Source organism: Onychostruthus taczanowskii, unplaced genomic scaffold, assembly GCF_017590055.1.
Source record: "Onychostruthus taczanowskii isolate IOZ18803 unplaced genomic scaffold, ASM1759005v1 scaffold42, whole genome shotgun sequence".
Taxonomy (NCBI): Eukaryota; Metazoa; Chordata; class Aves; order Passeriformes; family Passeridae; genus Onychostruthus; species Onychostruthus taczanowskii.
The window spans coordinates 1,462,828-1,478,957 of NW_024501682.1; the positions used below are offsets into that span (position 1 = coordinate 1,462,828).

At 41.1% G+C, this 16,130-nt stretch overlaps 1 protein-coding gene across 6 annotated transcripts in view; it reads right to left on the reverse strand.

Annotated features, from left to right (window-relative positions):
* TRERF1 (transcriptional regulating factor 1) overlaps positions 1-16,130 on the reverse strand; it is a 99,643-nt gene that overhangs the window by 37,547 nt on the left and 45,966 nt on the right. For 5 of the 6 annotated variants that reach the window (XM_041413636.1, XM_041413633.1, XM_041413635.1 and 2 more), the window contains exon 3: positions 10,328-10,392. The exons of the other annotated variant lie outside the window; for it this stretch is intronic. The gene's annotated coding sequence lies outside the window, so the exon portion shown is untranslated. The remainder of the gene's footprint in view (positions 1-10,327; positions 10,393-16,130) is intronic. 6 annotated transcript variants of the gene reach the window in all.

Sequence of the window (16,130 nt, forward strand, 5' to 3'; positions counted from 1 at the left end):
TGAGAGGGAGGTTATTTATTTAGGTTGGTTTTGAGGTTTTGTTTGGTTGTTTTTATTTTCTGAACAACTTGGAGTGGGGGGTGGTCAAGAGGTGACATGAAGAACAGAAGAGCAGGGAAGAAAAGGGTCTTTTAAATAATTTAACAGCTAAAGTTTTGTTTCTGACCAAAATGCCATCTTGTTTCTTAGTAGACCAGGAAGAAGGAGTTTCCAGTGAGTGCCTAAACAAGCACCAGGGAAGAAAACTTCTCTGTGGCAGGCACAGTACACTACCACAGCATCTTGTTTTGTGAATTATAAGTAGGAAACACTTTGAAAATTATGATAAACTTGCTTGTCATCTCTGTCTCACCAACTGACCAAGAAATCTTTCAGGATGACTGAAATGTTACCAAGCATCACGCCTCCAACTGAAAGCAATGTATGCCTGACCTATTCATAACATTTTCAGCTCTGTCATAGATAGAGTTTGAATTATTGTCCCAGATAATGCAAGAGCCAACAGGCTCTGCCCACACTTCCCCATAATCCCACTGGCAGCCTGGCACAGTGCATTTTGCATGAAGGTGAAGGAACTGGGGGGCTCTACAAGAGGAGCCAGAGAATAACATCTCATTTCATGTCCCAGTTTTGTCTGAGGTCACAATGACCTGAATCCAGCATGAATTACAGATAATCGTCCTCCAAGCAAGTGGATCTGCGCCAACTGAACCTCATAAGCTTTGGTTGCTAGGAGGTAGCAGTGGACATATTCTCAAGTCCTGTTTACTTAAGCCATTGAGGTTTCCTCTCTGGAATAACCTTCCACAGTCTGCCCACTGGTTTATCTCTCCTTGAGACGTCAGACTAGAGCTAAATTCTGTGATTTCCCATCTGCTGTCATTTAGAGAAGCCTCTATGAATTATCTCTCCAAATAGTCTGCAAAAGACCTCCAACACCTCCAGAGCAAGCTCATATCTCTAAACAAACCAGATAACACAATAAGCACAAATCCTGTTCAGAGAAGTCTTGCATTCAGACACACTGTTGTTCAGATGGCCACGTACCAAGTTCTGCATTTCAAACCCCACAAGCCAGCACAGCAGACAGAACCTCAGCACCACTTCACAGAGCTTGCCTTAAATTTTCAGTCTGTTCTCTGTCCCTAAAAGACTTATCTCAATGGACATACAATATTTGTACATCAACATTTATTATCAACTGTTTTACATGGATATTAAGTTTCAGAGTGTGCTATCTGGAAATCTTGGCTGCTCCGGATCATGCTTTTAAAGACTTACTCTATAATGCTCCTATCAGTTTGTAGGAGATGCATTTCTGTCTTCTGATTTAGGAACACATAAACAGATTTTTCATGGTTATCTTAGCTAAGATTGGACTTGGACTATTTATTTATTGCATTGTTTACGTGGACTGTGAGCCACCCGATGAGGAAATGTAGAAATAAAACCAACCTCCTCCTTTAGACCACATCATTTCTGACACCATTTCTACTCAGAGATAGCTCAAGTTTTATTTTTTGTTTGTTTTATGGAGAAAGAAAGTAAGCAAACACAGACTTCAGTTTTTCATCATTTACTGAACCTATGGCATACCAGACTCATTTTTCATCAGGCCCTATACTCAAGCTGAAATGCTAATTACAGACACGAAGAAAAGGTAATGCTTTTCCAATAATTAGTAGGCAAGCAATTCTCAGAACAGTGTTATCAGATTTATCACAGGATTCTGGAAAGAAGACGGTGATGCTGACACACATGGTCGTGGTTTCCCTTCTGTTCGCTTTTCACTTACAGCAGATTCAAACCTCTGGATTATCTACTCAAGACATTTGACTGGTTAAGTAATTTGTGACTCTCAGCAGCATGGATGTTCCCCACTGAAGCACCCTTGGGAACTGCCCAAGTAACAGTGGCTACAAGCAGTACAAGCAGAGGATGGAGATGTAATGCTATGGACCTCAGGCATTTTTAGTTCAGACTGTGGACTTTATGACTCAAAAATGCAACCAAAAATGCCATTTCAACAACTCTCATCACTGCAAACACCAGATAACATAACCAGGAGCTGTAGAATGGGAGTGGGGATGGATTGTGAGTTGATTTTAAGAAAGCTAAAAGAGGAGGTAAAAACAACTTCAGTAGAGATGAAAGGTGAGAGACATTGAAGTGTGTTCATCAAATCAGAAGCAAAAGCAGCTCAGGCAACACCAGCCAGACCTCAGCAGGCAGTGCTTCAGCTTCTCTCACCCAGAGTAAGCAGCTTTGGGATCTCCCCAAAGCTTCAACACAGCCAGATACAAGGGAAGGTACAGCAGGGGCACAAGTCTCCTGAGAATCCCTGCCGTGGTGACACCCATTCCCACCCTGAAAGCATGGAGGCACGCGGTGAGAGGGAAGGCTGGTGCCACCACTGGGTGGCCTGCAGGTCCTGAAGAGATACTGAGCCTTGTCCTGGTTTGCCTGCACTTAGCTCCAAAGGCACACCCTGCACTCATGCTAGGGAAACACCATTATTCCTCCTGGCCAAGCCTCATGGCCTTTACTTTAGGTGCGGGCTGCAAAACTTGCACAGCGCCAGGGCGTCCCAAACAGCCTTCCCCAAAACTGCACCCAAAGGAGGAAAGCACCAACCTGCATGAGGGTTAGGTAGGTGTTCAACAGCAGCTTCATCTGATAAAGATTCCAAGCAGAGACCTCCCAGGTAGGGTTACAAGGCTATTAAAACATTTTCTCCTGTGTATGAACAAACTTACATTTGTTCATTTATCCTGCAATGGAGAATTCTTATTACTGTTCTTCAGTTAAAAGACAATAAAAATGGATAACATATAATGAAGGCACTGCACATATGATTTAAAGTTGCCTCTGAATACCTAATTCACAAAGATTTGTTTTCCTTCAGATGCCAAGAATCAGGCTAGAACAACAGTAATATGATTTTGGCTTGTACAAAACAATGTTTTATTTTTTTAATAGGCAATGGTCCTACATTAAAAAAAATAAATTAAATCCAATTGTCCTTATGGGAGATTTGAAGACAAGCCTTCTGGAAAAGCAGTAACTGCACAAGACAAAAGATAATCAAGAGTACTGTTTCTGTCCTATTCTTAGCAGTTCTGGACTGCAAATTCGGGCTACAAGAAAAGTCTGTATCAGCTGCTGTACCAGATAAAAACAGCATGAAAATCTAAACCTTTGAAAAGAGTTAAGAATTTCAGTAAGCCTAATTTTAATTTTTTTTTTAAATATTGAGAACCCCAGTATCAACAAATCTGAAGTTTTCATTTTAGGTTTTTACAGGGCATTGCCGTGGAGGAAGACCATTTCAGAGAAAAATCTTAAAGCCATTCTTTCCCTCCTCTTTCCCTGCATTAATGTCTCTGGTAATGCAGGACCCAGATCAGTTTATGCAGTCTCATCCTACTGGTATATTTTCCAGCAATGTCTAGCTATGTCAAATGCTGCATCTCTCTCCATTTTCTACATTAGCCAGTGGCCTGATTTCCACTGGGATAGAGGTAATTTTCTTTCTGGTAGCTGGTACAGTGCTGTGTTTTGGATTTAGGATGAGAGGGAATATCATCCTTCACGTTTTAGTTGTTGCTAAGGAGTTCTCACTCTTAGTCAAGGACTTTTCAGTTTTTACATGCTTTGCCAGTGCAGAGGTGCACAAGAAGCTGGCAGGGAGCACTGCCAGGACAGCTGACCTGAACTGGCCAAAGGGATATTCCATAGCACAGAACATCAGTACACATACTGGGGGGAGGATTACTGCTCAGGGACTGGCTGGGTAAATGGGCGGAGAGCAGCTGTGCTGTGCTATACTTGTCATGTCTTTTGTTATCTCCCTCTTCCTTATGGCTATTATTATTTTATTTTACTTTCTTTCAATTATTATACTGTTCTTATCTCAAACCATGGGTTTTACCTTTTCTGATTCTCGCCCCCATCCCACTGGAGTGTGACTGTGCAGTACTTAGCTGCTGGCTGAGATTAAGCCATACCACCACATCTAGATTCAAGAATGGACTGACATTCCTCTGCCCACTGAAAGCTTCCATTGCAATCTCATTAAGTCCAGAGTTCTCTCGTGCAGAATCCTCCCTAAATTCTGCAAGGCTAAACTGGTCCTAACAGACCAATTGCAATGCGCTGTTCCTTTGAGATCTCCTGCCCTTTTCCAGAAGAGAGATGGCATAGTCATCTTCCTTCACAGAGAGACCTTGAATTATCAAATTTTCTGAAGCCCTGCAAGTGTGAGCCATCATTCCCCCAGTGCACTTCTGACACACAGATAATGTTTCCTTCTCAAGAACTATTACAGTGGTTTTGCACAATACAAACGGCTGTTGAAAACAGAGCAATGCTGGTCTGGCGTGCCTTCCACAGCCAGCTCCAGCCTCCTCTTTTTGCCCCTGGTGTACCAGGGTCAAAAAACAACCTGAGCACAACCCAGGAGTCCTCTCCTTCCCCAAAAAGACATCAAGAGCTGATGATGAATGGAGAAAATCTGTGTTTGTGCAAGAAGAAAAACACCCCTCTGGTACTCTGTACAAGGCAGTGCTGAGCCATGCTCTCTACTTTGATCAGCAAACCACAGTACAAGTACACAGCATAGTCTTGAGATCCATTTGATAAATGATTATGTCCTTATTTCCAATAGATACACCTGTTCTTGTCAGGAAAACCTGACCATGAGATTCGGATGATTTATTCACTTGTGTGAGCTATGAAGTCCTGAACTGAAAAATATTTCTTACAGTAAAACAATACAGGACTAGTAATTTTATCTGGACAACACAGGATTACTTAAAACATGAAATCCTGACATGGATAGACTTTAGACGTCTCTAATTCAAGGTTTCTGGTGAATCTGGTGAGAAAGAGGAGATCTGGCAATTCCCGTAGATGTCTATCCTTTTCAAAGCATAAATATCAAGTGCAGTCTGTACAACTTCTCCAGTGGTAACAGACATGCAGTTTCATTCCACTCTTCATGCAGTCTGTGGCTCATTACTATATTTACATCTTTATGGGGTTACAGAATCCATTCAACCTGAGACAAGAATGGTATCATAACTCTGTGGACATCACTGATCTGCTGTGCCAGGTACAGACCTTTCACACAAGCACAAGAATGGTGTACTTTATATGCCCACAATAATAGAACACCGAGCCACTGAGAAGTTTCTGGTTTGTGTTACCTGAACAATTTCTTGTATTTTAAATCATCATCACCTACTTCTTCCAGATCTCACTTCCATTTCTCAGCTTCGACAGACTCTAACAACATGATGATGCTCAATGAAAATAGAATCTTTGGCAAGACTTCGGCAAGTAGGTTCATTTCCATTTCAATTTTAGCCATATCCTCAAATGGATAAATTGCCTCAGTTATTATCAGAAGAAGTTGCCCTGGACTTGAGAATGACACAATTTCCAGGGAGTTCCTGTCTTTTGGAAGGTCCTAAACTGTAAGACTCTAGCTAAGATGGGAAATCCTAACATAATTCAGGATTTTGACTCCATCCCAATGCCTAAAGGACCACCACATACAACCAGTTCTAGGCTCACAGGGCTGTTATCGTCTGTTTTGCTTCTAATAAGCAAGGTAAGCAAAGACCCTCACAGTTCCCACTCCAAAATCCAGTGAAGCAGCAAGAAAAGAGTTCTTGTCATCCCCACAAGTTGCTTTAAAAAAAAAAAAAATCAACATCCATGTGAATCAAGTAACTTGCTGAATGATTCATGGCTGTCATATCTGAACAAAAAATTACCCTGTCAATATGCAGAATAAAAAAATATAAAAATTACGCTGCAGATGATTAGAGCAAAATGCATGAGTATTATGGATTCTGAACCTTAATGGATGACAGACTTGCTGCATCTCCTTAACATTGGGAGAAAAAAAAAATCTCTTTGGTGGCATAGCACCAGCCTTTGCAAAGAGGGTAAAAATAACATGCAGCACAAGAGACAGGAATCCAGCACATTAGGTAATCTGTGATGAGAACTCTACGAATAAAGCAGATAATACCAAACTAGTTAACTAAAAAATCCCCAACAAAACAGCCATTTACAGATCAAAAGAATACCTGCCTATGTGTTTCAAATTAAAAACCAACTGGAATGACAAGTATTTGCCATTTTAAAATAAGCAAAGAACCAGATACACAAGATGATCTGGATTTGCCCACCCTCTTAGACACATTGGGTTTTAACATTTACAGAGTGCTGAAGCAAACACCCCACTGCTTTTATCTGGATTTGATGTTGCATTTGGCACAAAACTTTCATGTTCAGAAAGAGACTTGGCTTGACAGCAGATGGAGTATTCCATTAAAACATGAGTGGCAACATGTGCCCACCCTCCCAGTCAAAAGCAGAAAACCACTTTGCAGGAATATCAGCCTGTAGATCACAACATGCTCACACCAAGCTTAACCACAAAGTATTTTTTTCCTTACTCTTGTCCCAAACTGTTCTTCTTGAAAAGTAAATTCTGTAACAAAAAACTTCTAAAATAATAAAAAAATTAAATAACAAAACAAAACAAAACTCTCCAGCCTCAAGAATTCATTTATCCAGAAAAGTGTAGGGAAACACTAACAGCAAGAAGTGACAATTTCAAGTTGAGGGTATCTAGAAGAAGAGAAGCTTCATTCTCTTTATAAAAAAAGATATGTGGTAATATTAAAAAAAAAAAAAAAAAAAAAAGAGAGAGAGAGAAAAACCAGAGGGTACATTAATTATGATGGTTCTGTGGTTCTCCTGGATTTCAATTAGAAACCACTTTATTTACAGCTCTTGGCTCAGCAGCAGGCAGCCCAAGGAGAACATTTTTTATGGTGCAGCTTCTAATGCAAATAAAAGTAAAGGCAACCCTAGAGTGGTTTGCTAACTTATATAATGAGACAGGAAACAAATGGTACAAGTGAATAACGATCATGTCAAATGCATTTAGAAAGACCACAGGACTAAAATAATAAATTCTCTGACAAGTACATTTACCTCAAAGAACTATCTAACAAAGTTCTTTTTTCCTCTATAAATATATAAACACTTTCTCCTAAGATCTCATTTTAATAATCATTTAAATCTACATTCCACAAAAATACAAAGTTGAACCCATTCTCTCCACTCCCAAAACAAGAAGCGACCACTAGAGATAAAAATGTGTCTTTTCTGCTCAGAAAGATCACATTTACTGACTTCAACCAGACTGAAGAACAGTTCTAACAGGCAAAGTTGGGGTCTGCCCAGGCACCCCTTTTGCACTATTTGCAGCAGCAGCAGCATACAGGGAGGTGAAAGGAAGTGTAGGGAAACCCCCTGTGGTTTCTCCCACAAAATCCTTATGTGGCAGAAACTAGTGCACACAAGCAGGCAACATGCAACTGAATTCCCCCCAAAAATGGCTGAAATGTCTCCCTGAAACCAGGGCAGGTTCACCAAGGACTGACCTCACGTGGTCAAGCCACCAACTCAACTTTGTCACCACAACCCTTTCGGTGACAGGGCTGAGGTGCAGCTCCTCACAGATGGCACCACTCAACAGCCCAGGCTGGAGTGACACCACCCTCACCCTTCTACCCCTCAGTTCACAGTCTGCAGCCAGAAACAACCAACCCCAGTAATGAACAGCAGATCTGCCTGCTCGGTAAAAGGGCTCATACGGGCTCAGACCACATTATTTCTCCCAGTTTCCCCTTCACAGAGGACCTCATCCAGCAGCCTCGTCCAACTTCTTATGCTTTTATTCAAAATGGAATATCACAGAGGAAAATTCCTACAGTCATTTCTAATCTATTTTTTAAAATTGAAACAAAATAAATTTTGCCTGGTTTAACAGCACTTTTCCAAATTCTGCCAGATAAAGAATTTTCCATCTTTTCAATCTGACAAGGTTGAGACAAACACTTGCATGCTCTCTCAAAAGATACTCCCCTCCCTGGTTTGTTGGGTCACTTAGGAAAGAACCATCTACATTTTGAGCTACCATGTGACATAACACTTTAAAGGAGTTTCTAATACATGGAAAATGCCTGTCAGCAGCATAGGAGGGATGAACCTGTATACAGATGCTCATAAGCTAGTGAGCACTTCACTGAAAGCAGGAAAAGATATGTGTTATTTTCTGCAACCCATCTGACTACAGGACTGCAGTTTCAATCTGTATTTTGCTCTTAACAGAGAGAAGATTCTAGAGATGATCTTGTATTGCTGTCATTTACAAAGGCTTGCATTTAGAAGAGCAAGAAATGCAGATCTTTATTTCTTTAATATGTAGCATTCCTTTAAGTATGTAAAAAACACTTTACACTGGCCAAACTATTTAAACAGGTCTTCCAACCAATGCCTTCATTGTCACCCTCCAAAGTTGCCCTATCTGATAATTGTGGGTACAATTATGCAACTGATACCACCAACAGCTTGGCTGGCTCATGTCTCCAGGTCTCCTCTACAGGCAGTATAAAAAAGGAGGAGAAAACAAAAAAAAAAAAAATAAAATACAAGGATATGTTTCTAGAAGAGAATGTGACCAGAGCACTGAAATTCAGTTTCTGTTGAGCTGCCCTAAAGAAAAGATCCTTTCTCTCTACTGATTGCAAGGACAAGTCAGTTGTCTAAGGAAATCAGCTGGGCCAATCAGAAGCATAAACTTAGGACAACTTAGAACATTCCATTATTGATACTTCTGTCTTTTGAAATTAACTGCAACAGCAGTAAGCTCAGTTAAGCCTTTTTTACAGCTGTCCATTACCAGCGTATTAGGGACACCATCTCGTCTGCAGAGGGGCTACAGCATGTTGTCAATGACCACAAGGTTACAAGAAAGCAGGCTGTGATGAGGCAGATGCAAGGGGTAGAAAACACAGAGGGAAAATTCTCTGCCAGGCAAACATCAAAGATCCAATACTTTCCTGTTGTTATGCCAGAGATGGACCACAAGAGAGCCACCTCTTGAATTGCATTTAACACTAAAACACACCAAACCCACCCACCGACCCAGGTGAAAGCCCCCAGACACACAGAGCTGCCCACCTACAGCAAACTGCCTCAAGAAGCGCCTCCATCGGTGAATGTTATGTACCCAAGCGCCGTGCGTGCCGCCGGGCTAGCGCGGCAGCAAATGCCCCGGGTGCTCCACGGAGCCTTTCCCACAGGACAGCATCGGGAGGAAAAAAATTTACAAGGATCTCAGCAGCCCTTAAAGCTGCTGTCGTGTCTGGAAAAAAAAAATCCTAACGCACTGTACCACTCCCACAAAAAAGGGATTGAGCTTGTTCTTATATAAGTATGTATATTATTTAACACTCAAAACCAACAGTTCCATCACATCTATGCGGAACCAGACGTGTTGAGGAGCTGAGAGTGGAAAAAAAACAAAGCAATTTCTACTCTATTGTATCCATCCATTTTGTTTGTTTGTCTCAGGGCAAGTCAAGGGCCCTCAACACACTGCGGAACAAGGACCACTACCTGTTTTCTTTTTCTTCCTTTGTTGTCGCACAGGGTGACTGATGCAAGTAGATGCAAGTATAATTCACACAGTATTTGCATCTATTAGCTGTTATCTCCTAGGACATTATCTTTTGGATCTGGGAAAACATGATTACAAAACACCTTAAAGGTGAGATAAACAAATGCACACGATCTTGAGGCAAACAATTGTTTCTGCTTTTGCGGTCATCTGAACAAGTTTTGCTCTTCCTTAGATTAAACACATGCCGCCAGGATGCAAGCATTGCTTCTGAGGTAGATGTGAAAGAGAAGGCCTAGGTGTCAAAAATAACTTTCAAATAGATGTTAGTATATTCACATTGCAAAGAACATAAAAGGAGGCAGGAAGCAGGGGAGGGAAGTGTCTCTCTCATATCATATTTAAGTGACAGTACAAGTAGCAGTGACTTTTTTTCCCTGAACTGCTCACAGATATGGGACCATTGCATAATCTTCAATATTCTTGTAAATTCTATTAATATCTTTTCTGAACATTACAGGAATTCACAGAATTAAGAGCAAAAATCATTATTTTTTTTCCTGACTTATCACTCAAAAGAAACAGATGTAAAATAGAGCAAGTTTTCCTGTTAAAACAGCTTCGTCCTACTTTATGGACTAGTTATTCCCAACTCTAACCACCTCCCCTCACACAGAATATTATGTAGTGCTAAGAAGCTCCTCCAGTCACCAGCCATGCTTTGCACAGTAGGTATAAACAAGCTGGTTTATTGCAAACAGAAATCCATACACATGCAGAGGAGTGTTAGAGCTGCCTCGTGGAAGCAGGTATGCCTGTGTATCTCAAGCTTAAACTCACCTGCGGAAGTAGCACTGGGAGAGGACACCCAAAAGAAAGGAGAAGAGGCACAACTTGGTGTAGAACTGGAAAAAAGAGGGTGAAGGAAATGAATGCATACATTTTTGAAATTTTGCCCTGGTAAAATCTTGCAGGAAGAAGAATTTCAAATGACATTTCTGCAGATACAGGGATAAAAATCTCTAGAGATGCAATGTGAAAAGTTATTTAAAACAAGAACAAATTTAATTTGATAGTCAGCCTTTCAGTCAACCGATTTTCTGCACTCCAGTGAGGGCAACAGGGGAAAAATATTTAAATATTATAAAGTAATATGGAGTAAGGCATTTTTTTGTTTCAGAATGTATTATAATTAAAACCACATAGAAAATATCCTTCAAGGTTACCAACACTCAGTGGCATCTTAGACAGTCTGCATGACAAGCTTGTATCCAATAAGCAAATAAATTCAGTGCCAACAATATAAAGACAAAAGCAAGTCAGATTCAATTTTACTTGAAGATGTGGCTTTCTAAAATACCACAGAGAAAAGAAAGGCATTCCTGCAGTGAAGAGACAGTTGGGTCTTTGCATGGCATACTTCAAGAGCACCAACATATAGCCTTTGTTGTATCAAAATCCTTGAACCTTTTCCAAACCATCCTTGTTCTCCTTGTTCTCTGACTTTTTTTTTTTTTTTACCTGATGTCTCTCCTAGTTTTTCATTATATTTCTGATGGCTCTTCACAGTTTCACAACATCATCCTGGAGGACTTTTTAAAAATAAACCCAGAATTTGAATCAACATAGTCCATGTCCAGGCCCCTTTGCTGTTTTTCATACCAATACTGCCTTATCCCAAGGAGTTCCTGCAGCAGATGCAACCTGTGCTCTCCACCCAGCTTCACTACACAGTTTGTATTCCTGTAAATACCCAGCTCAAGAGAAATAATGATTTCCGTTTGAATTTAACTTCCTCTGAAGTGCCTGACGTGTCCTTCACAATCAGTTTTCTTTACCTGGTCAACAGTAATCTACTATAACCTATCATGCAAGTTTCTGAACCTAACTTTAAGAAACCTGAGAGGCCATTAAATGCACCAATCACATTGATGTGTTTTCCTGATTCAAGCCATAGACAGGAACAAAATGCCTAGAAATGTTTTAGTTCACTATCCTGCAGTTTGGAAGAAACTTCCTTGCAATTTTGTAGAAAAGCACACTGCAAATTTTCCACACAAGTAAATAGCAATTTAGAAATAACATGCACTGGAAAAATATTGTTGAACACATAAATACATGGTAAAAGCATGATACTTCCATGATTTCTGAAATGAAATTCAACTTAATTTCCAGTCAGATCAGCTTACTGTGCCTCCTCCACAACCTTACCCCCTCACACCACAAGCTTCCAGGACGGAGCTCGTGGTGCTGCTTGGGTGTACAGATGTGCGTGTGCATCCCTGCACATCTGTGCAGCATCATTTTCAAAGTGTTTCTGAGGAGGCATATGTACTTTTTCCTCAGGGGAAAGCCATGGACTGGAAAGAATAAGCTCTTGCAGTATTAAGTTATTTAATACTTCAATGGTGTAACAGATTAAAAAAACCAAACATAAACTGAAACTTACACAAAGACCTTTTCTTGCAGTGGTTTTAAGGCAAAACCAAAATTCATTTACGTCAATGAAGCCCTAAAAGTGAAATCTGCATAACTGGGTCAGAAACTGTGTCCTGGGGAGAAGAGCTGTTATTCCTTAACTCCTGAGCTTCAGAGAAACTTTAGGAAAGTTTCTTTGCAATGTTTTCTTCAACAGATGTCAAATCATCCTCAGATATTGCCATCTTACCCTAACCCAAACAGAACAGCCGAAAGGGACCCAAACCCCTGCTCACATCCACAGACGCTGGCAGATCAGTGAGTTACTAAGTGAGTTACTAAGGCTCCCCACCACTTGCCTTTATAGTGGCAACTTGAAAAAGATAAACTGGCATTACTGGGTAAACTTAGTTCTAGTCAAAAGCCAGGCAAACCCCACACAACAGGCAGGACAGAAACACACTTTTGCAAGCCAGGGCAAAACAGCATCGGTGTTAAACGCCACAAGGATGGAGGTCTCTACCTTGACACAGAGTAACAGCACTCGGTGGGTTGGTGGCAAGATGGAAGAAGTGTGACATTTCTTGAGGGTTCCAATATTTTTGTAAGACACTTAAAACACAGAGAGATGTCATGGCTTCCGAGTGGTATGTATGGAACAAGGCAGGGGAGGAAAAGCTGGGGGACTTGGTACAAAAATGAAACAGCACTTTCCCTACCCCAACACCCAGAAAACCCCCACCACAGTTTTCCTTCAGGTAGAAAATAATAAAGCAGGACAATTTAAAGCTATTTCAAGTGACAGTAAGACAGAAAGAGTTCTCTGCATTCAAAGCAAAATGAGCCTATGTAAAGATTTAGGATGTAACAAAAACCAAGACAAACAAAGGCTGGAGCAAGAGTGTCCTGAAGGTGGAAGAGCTATAGACTTGATGCACACAGCTCAATATTTCTGACAACTAAAATTTTCCAAGCCTAATTTCTCCAACAGATAAACACTTCCATACTCTTCTCTTTGCTGTTAATTTGTACTTTTGGCTTGTTAACCTAAGTACGGATTCAAAGAGGCTGGGAATTGCACTTGAAACAATATTTGAAAACATTCTTTTACGTTACTAAGAAAATTAAAGTTGATTAGGGAGAGCATGCATGTAGATTTGAAAGCAGCAGAGAGACATAGAAAATGCATGAGAACAAAACAAACAGCTTTCCAAAAAAAGGGTCTAGGGAGGGATGCCCTCAGCTCTAAAGAAGGATAGCAGTGTATCATATACTCTTGAATGAACTGAAAAACAGGAAGGCAACACTTTCTCTCCCCTCCCCACCAAAAATCTGAACAGCTAAAATCTCACAGATGACAAAACGTACAGTTGCTCAAAACCAGAGAAGACTGGAAAGAATTCTAGATGAACCATGCAAGGCCAGACCAAGGGGCAAATTAAATCCACTGCAGATCAATACAAAGCAAAGTGCATTTACATGAAAAATGTGAAGCACTCAAAACTGATTGTTAGGTTTAACAGTTCTGGAGTAACTCAATATTTGAATCGAGTGTTTACAAATAAAGGAAACACACTGCTTGATATAAAAGGATACAACTCAGAAATATCATTTTTTTTTCCATTTTCAAGACGAAAGCATTCACATGATTATCTAAAGGATAACGTACAAGACTGTTGTGCCACAGCATAAATCAGAAGTGTGTTTTCCATCAGAGTGCTGTGTTCAGCTCTTATCATCTGATCTTTTCTTGAGATAGCAGATGTAGTAAAAGCCTCAGAAAATGGGGACAAGAATAATTTGGAACAAAGATAGATTTCTGTAGAGAAGGAAATGGAGAAGCTTGAAGCAACCACACTAATGGGAGATGGATAAACTATTGAGGATATTAAAAAAAAGGAATTGTGGTAAAGACAACTGTGCTCCTATATGCTCTTGTCATGCAGAAGCAAAGGCATTTTAAAAACAGCAATACATTTACTGCTGCTAAAAGGAAACGTGTGTTTTTTTAGTTGTTTTGGTTCTGTGGCAGTGCTCTGTTGATCTAGTTTTATTTTGTTTACATTCAACCTTCAATTCAATTATATTCAACAATACTTTGCCACAAGCTACAACGATCTCCGAAAGATTCAGAGAAAGACTAGAATTTTACAAAAACTAATAATCTGCTTTAGGTAGTGAAAAGATCAGAAATACCAATCTGTCCTCTATATTTGTAGGAATTAATATTTTTATGGTACCCAACCAAACTGACAGAAAAGACACAGAATTTCCCCTTTGGGCCTTGAACATAACCACGTCCCTTAGAACAAGGGACACGGTAACAGTGTCGGATATGGCCCTGGCAAGCAGCAGGCAAAGGACACACACACAGGTTGCAGAACTGGTCTATTAAGACACCTAATTCTCTGCAGAGTGGTATGTCCACACAGTAAGGCAGAGGAATCTGGGAGCAGGAGAACACGTAAAGCTTTGCCACAAGGCTTTCATCCCAGGAATGCTACATGCAGGGTACTTGTGCGCTCTGCTCAGAAGTGGCCTGTGCAATGTTTGGAACAAGAAACTGCTCTGATTTCTCACCACAGAGGACTGACACACTGGAGAAGGTGCTGGGTTGCATCAGGGCAGTGCCATCACAGTGGTCTGGCACAAACCACGTCCTTCAGCCCCCATCCCTCAGCAGTGTTCAGGGAAATGCTCGTACATGACGTATTTACAACAGGAACAAGGTATGTTCGTCCTTAGTACTACAGCGTACACTCCTCACCAACTTATTCCTCAGTGTACGAGCTCTGGGTTAGGCATGACAGCATGAGATTTTTTTTTTTTGTATCTAGAAACCACCCCAGAACTAGGTTAGCCTGGCAGGCTTGCAGCACTTCATTTACATATGAGTCAATCCTTCTGCAATACAAACATTAGTGATGCATTCCCCACTGTCCTTCTATTTATACTCACTATTTCACCTGCAGGCATCCCGAGTTAATTAAACAAATCAATCCCATTGAGATAATTGTGTCTCAAGCAAATTAACACAATTAGCCTTATAAAAAGAAAATCCAAGCGCTACTATATTTCTTCATATAAATCATGTGCTTGTTCCTCCATCTCTAGATTTGTGGCTATCTAGGAATCTGCATTAAAATGAAAAGTATGACACACCAAACCAGCTGATGTGTGACTGTTACAGCCAACAGCCTCTCTGCATCATTCACATCTCTGAAATCTGAGATGCCCATCAGAAATAAATGTTCTAAAGAGAAATAAGCAAGGAAGGATCTCACTGCAGTGGACACTTCACAGCTTTTAGACAGCCTCTGCTCCCAAACAGTACATTACCTTGACATTTACAACCAGGACGAGATATGCAGTGAGCTGGTTAATTGGATATATCAGGGGTTTGAGGCACTCTTCTTTCTTCTCCAGTTAGGTTTACAGAAACCCCTCTGGAACAAAGCTGAAGTTCTACAAATGACATCTCAGTACCCATACTTTTTCAAAGACCTGTGCCTCCAGCCCTAAAGTACTACAAAACTGCCACGGCAGTTGAAGACACCATAATTTTTGGCCACCTGCTGTTTTCATGGAATTTTTCCCCTGAGGCCATCTCAAGTAATCCAGCACACCTTAGCCTTCCCAGTCACAGATAGAGTCTCCCTCTCTATCCAAGACCTTGACCACCTAGCAACAGTGTGGCCAAGGCAGGGGCTGGTGTTCTTTACTACCAAAAGAGACCACAACTTTCGGCTGAAAGCTGGATATTTCTCCAAGGTAACGCAGGAACACTGAGCAGAACTCTGTCAGAGCCTGCAAGCAAAAGTGCTGAGAAGTGATGACCAACCTCCAACTAAAAAAGGAAAACTTAAAAGAGGTTAGTGTGCAAAACCATGATCTTCTGAGCTGAAGCACCTACCCAAGGCCACTCTTTCAAGAGGTGGTAAAACATCTTTGCAGCACATTCATGATGCTCTGGACCAAGGCCTGGGATGGTTTTGCTGTCTCTTTCAGCATGAGCCTGCAAGCAGTGAGGCTTGCTTGAACGCAGGAGACTCCATCGCCCAGCTGGTGAGAAGCTGCTGAGCAGAGGCAGGTGAGGGAGTGTGTGAGCATGCAGGAGAGGCAGAAAGCAAGATGCTAACAGAGCTCCCCAGCGATAACCGTGCTCTCCTGTGTCCCTGCAGATGATGCAGGGAGGGCTGAGCCGCTCCTCCCCTGTGCCTCCCGT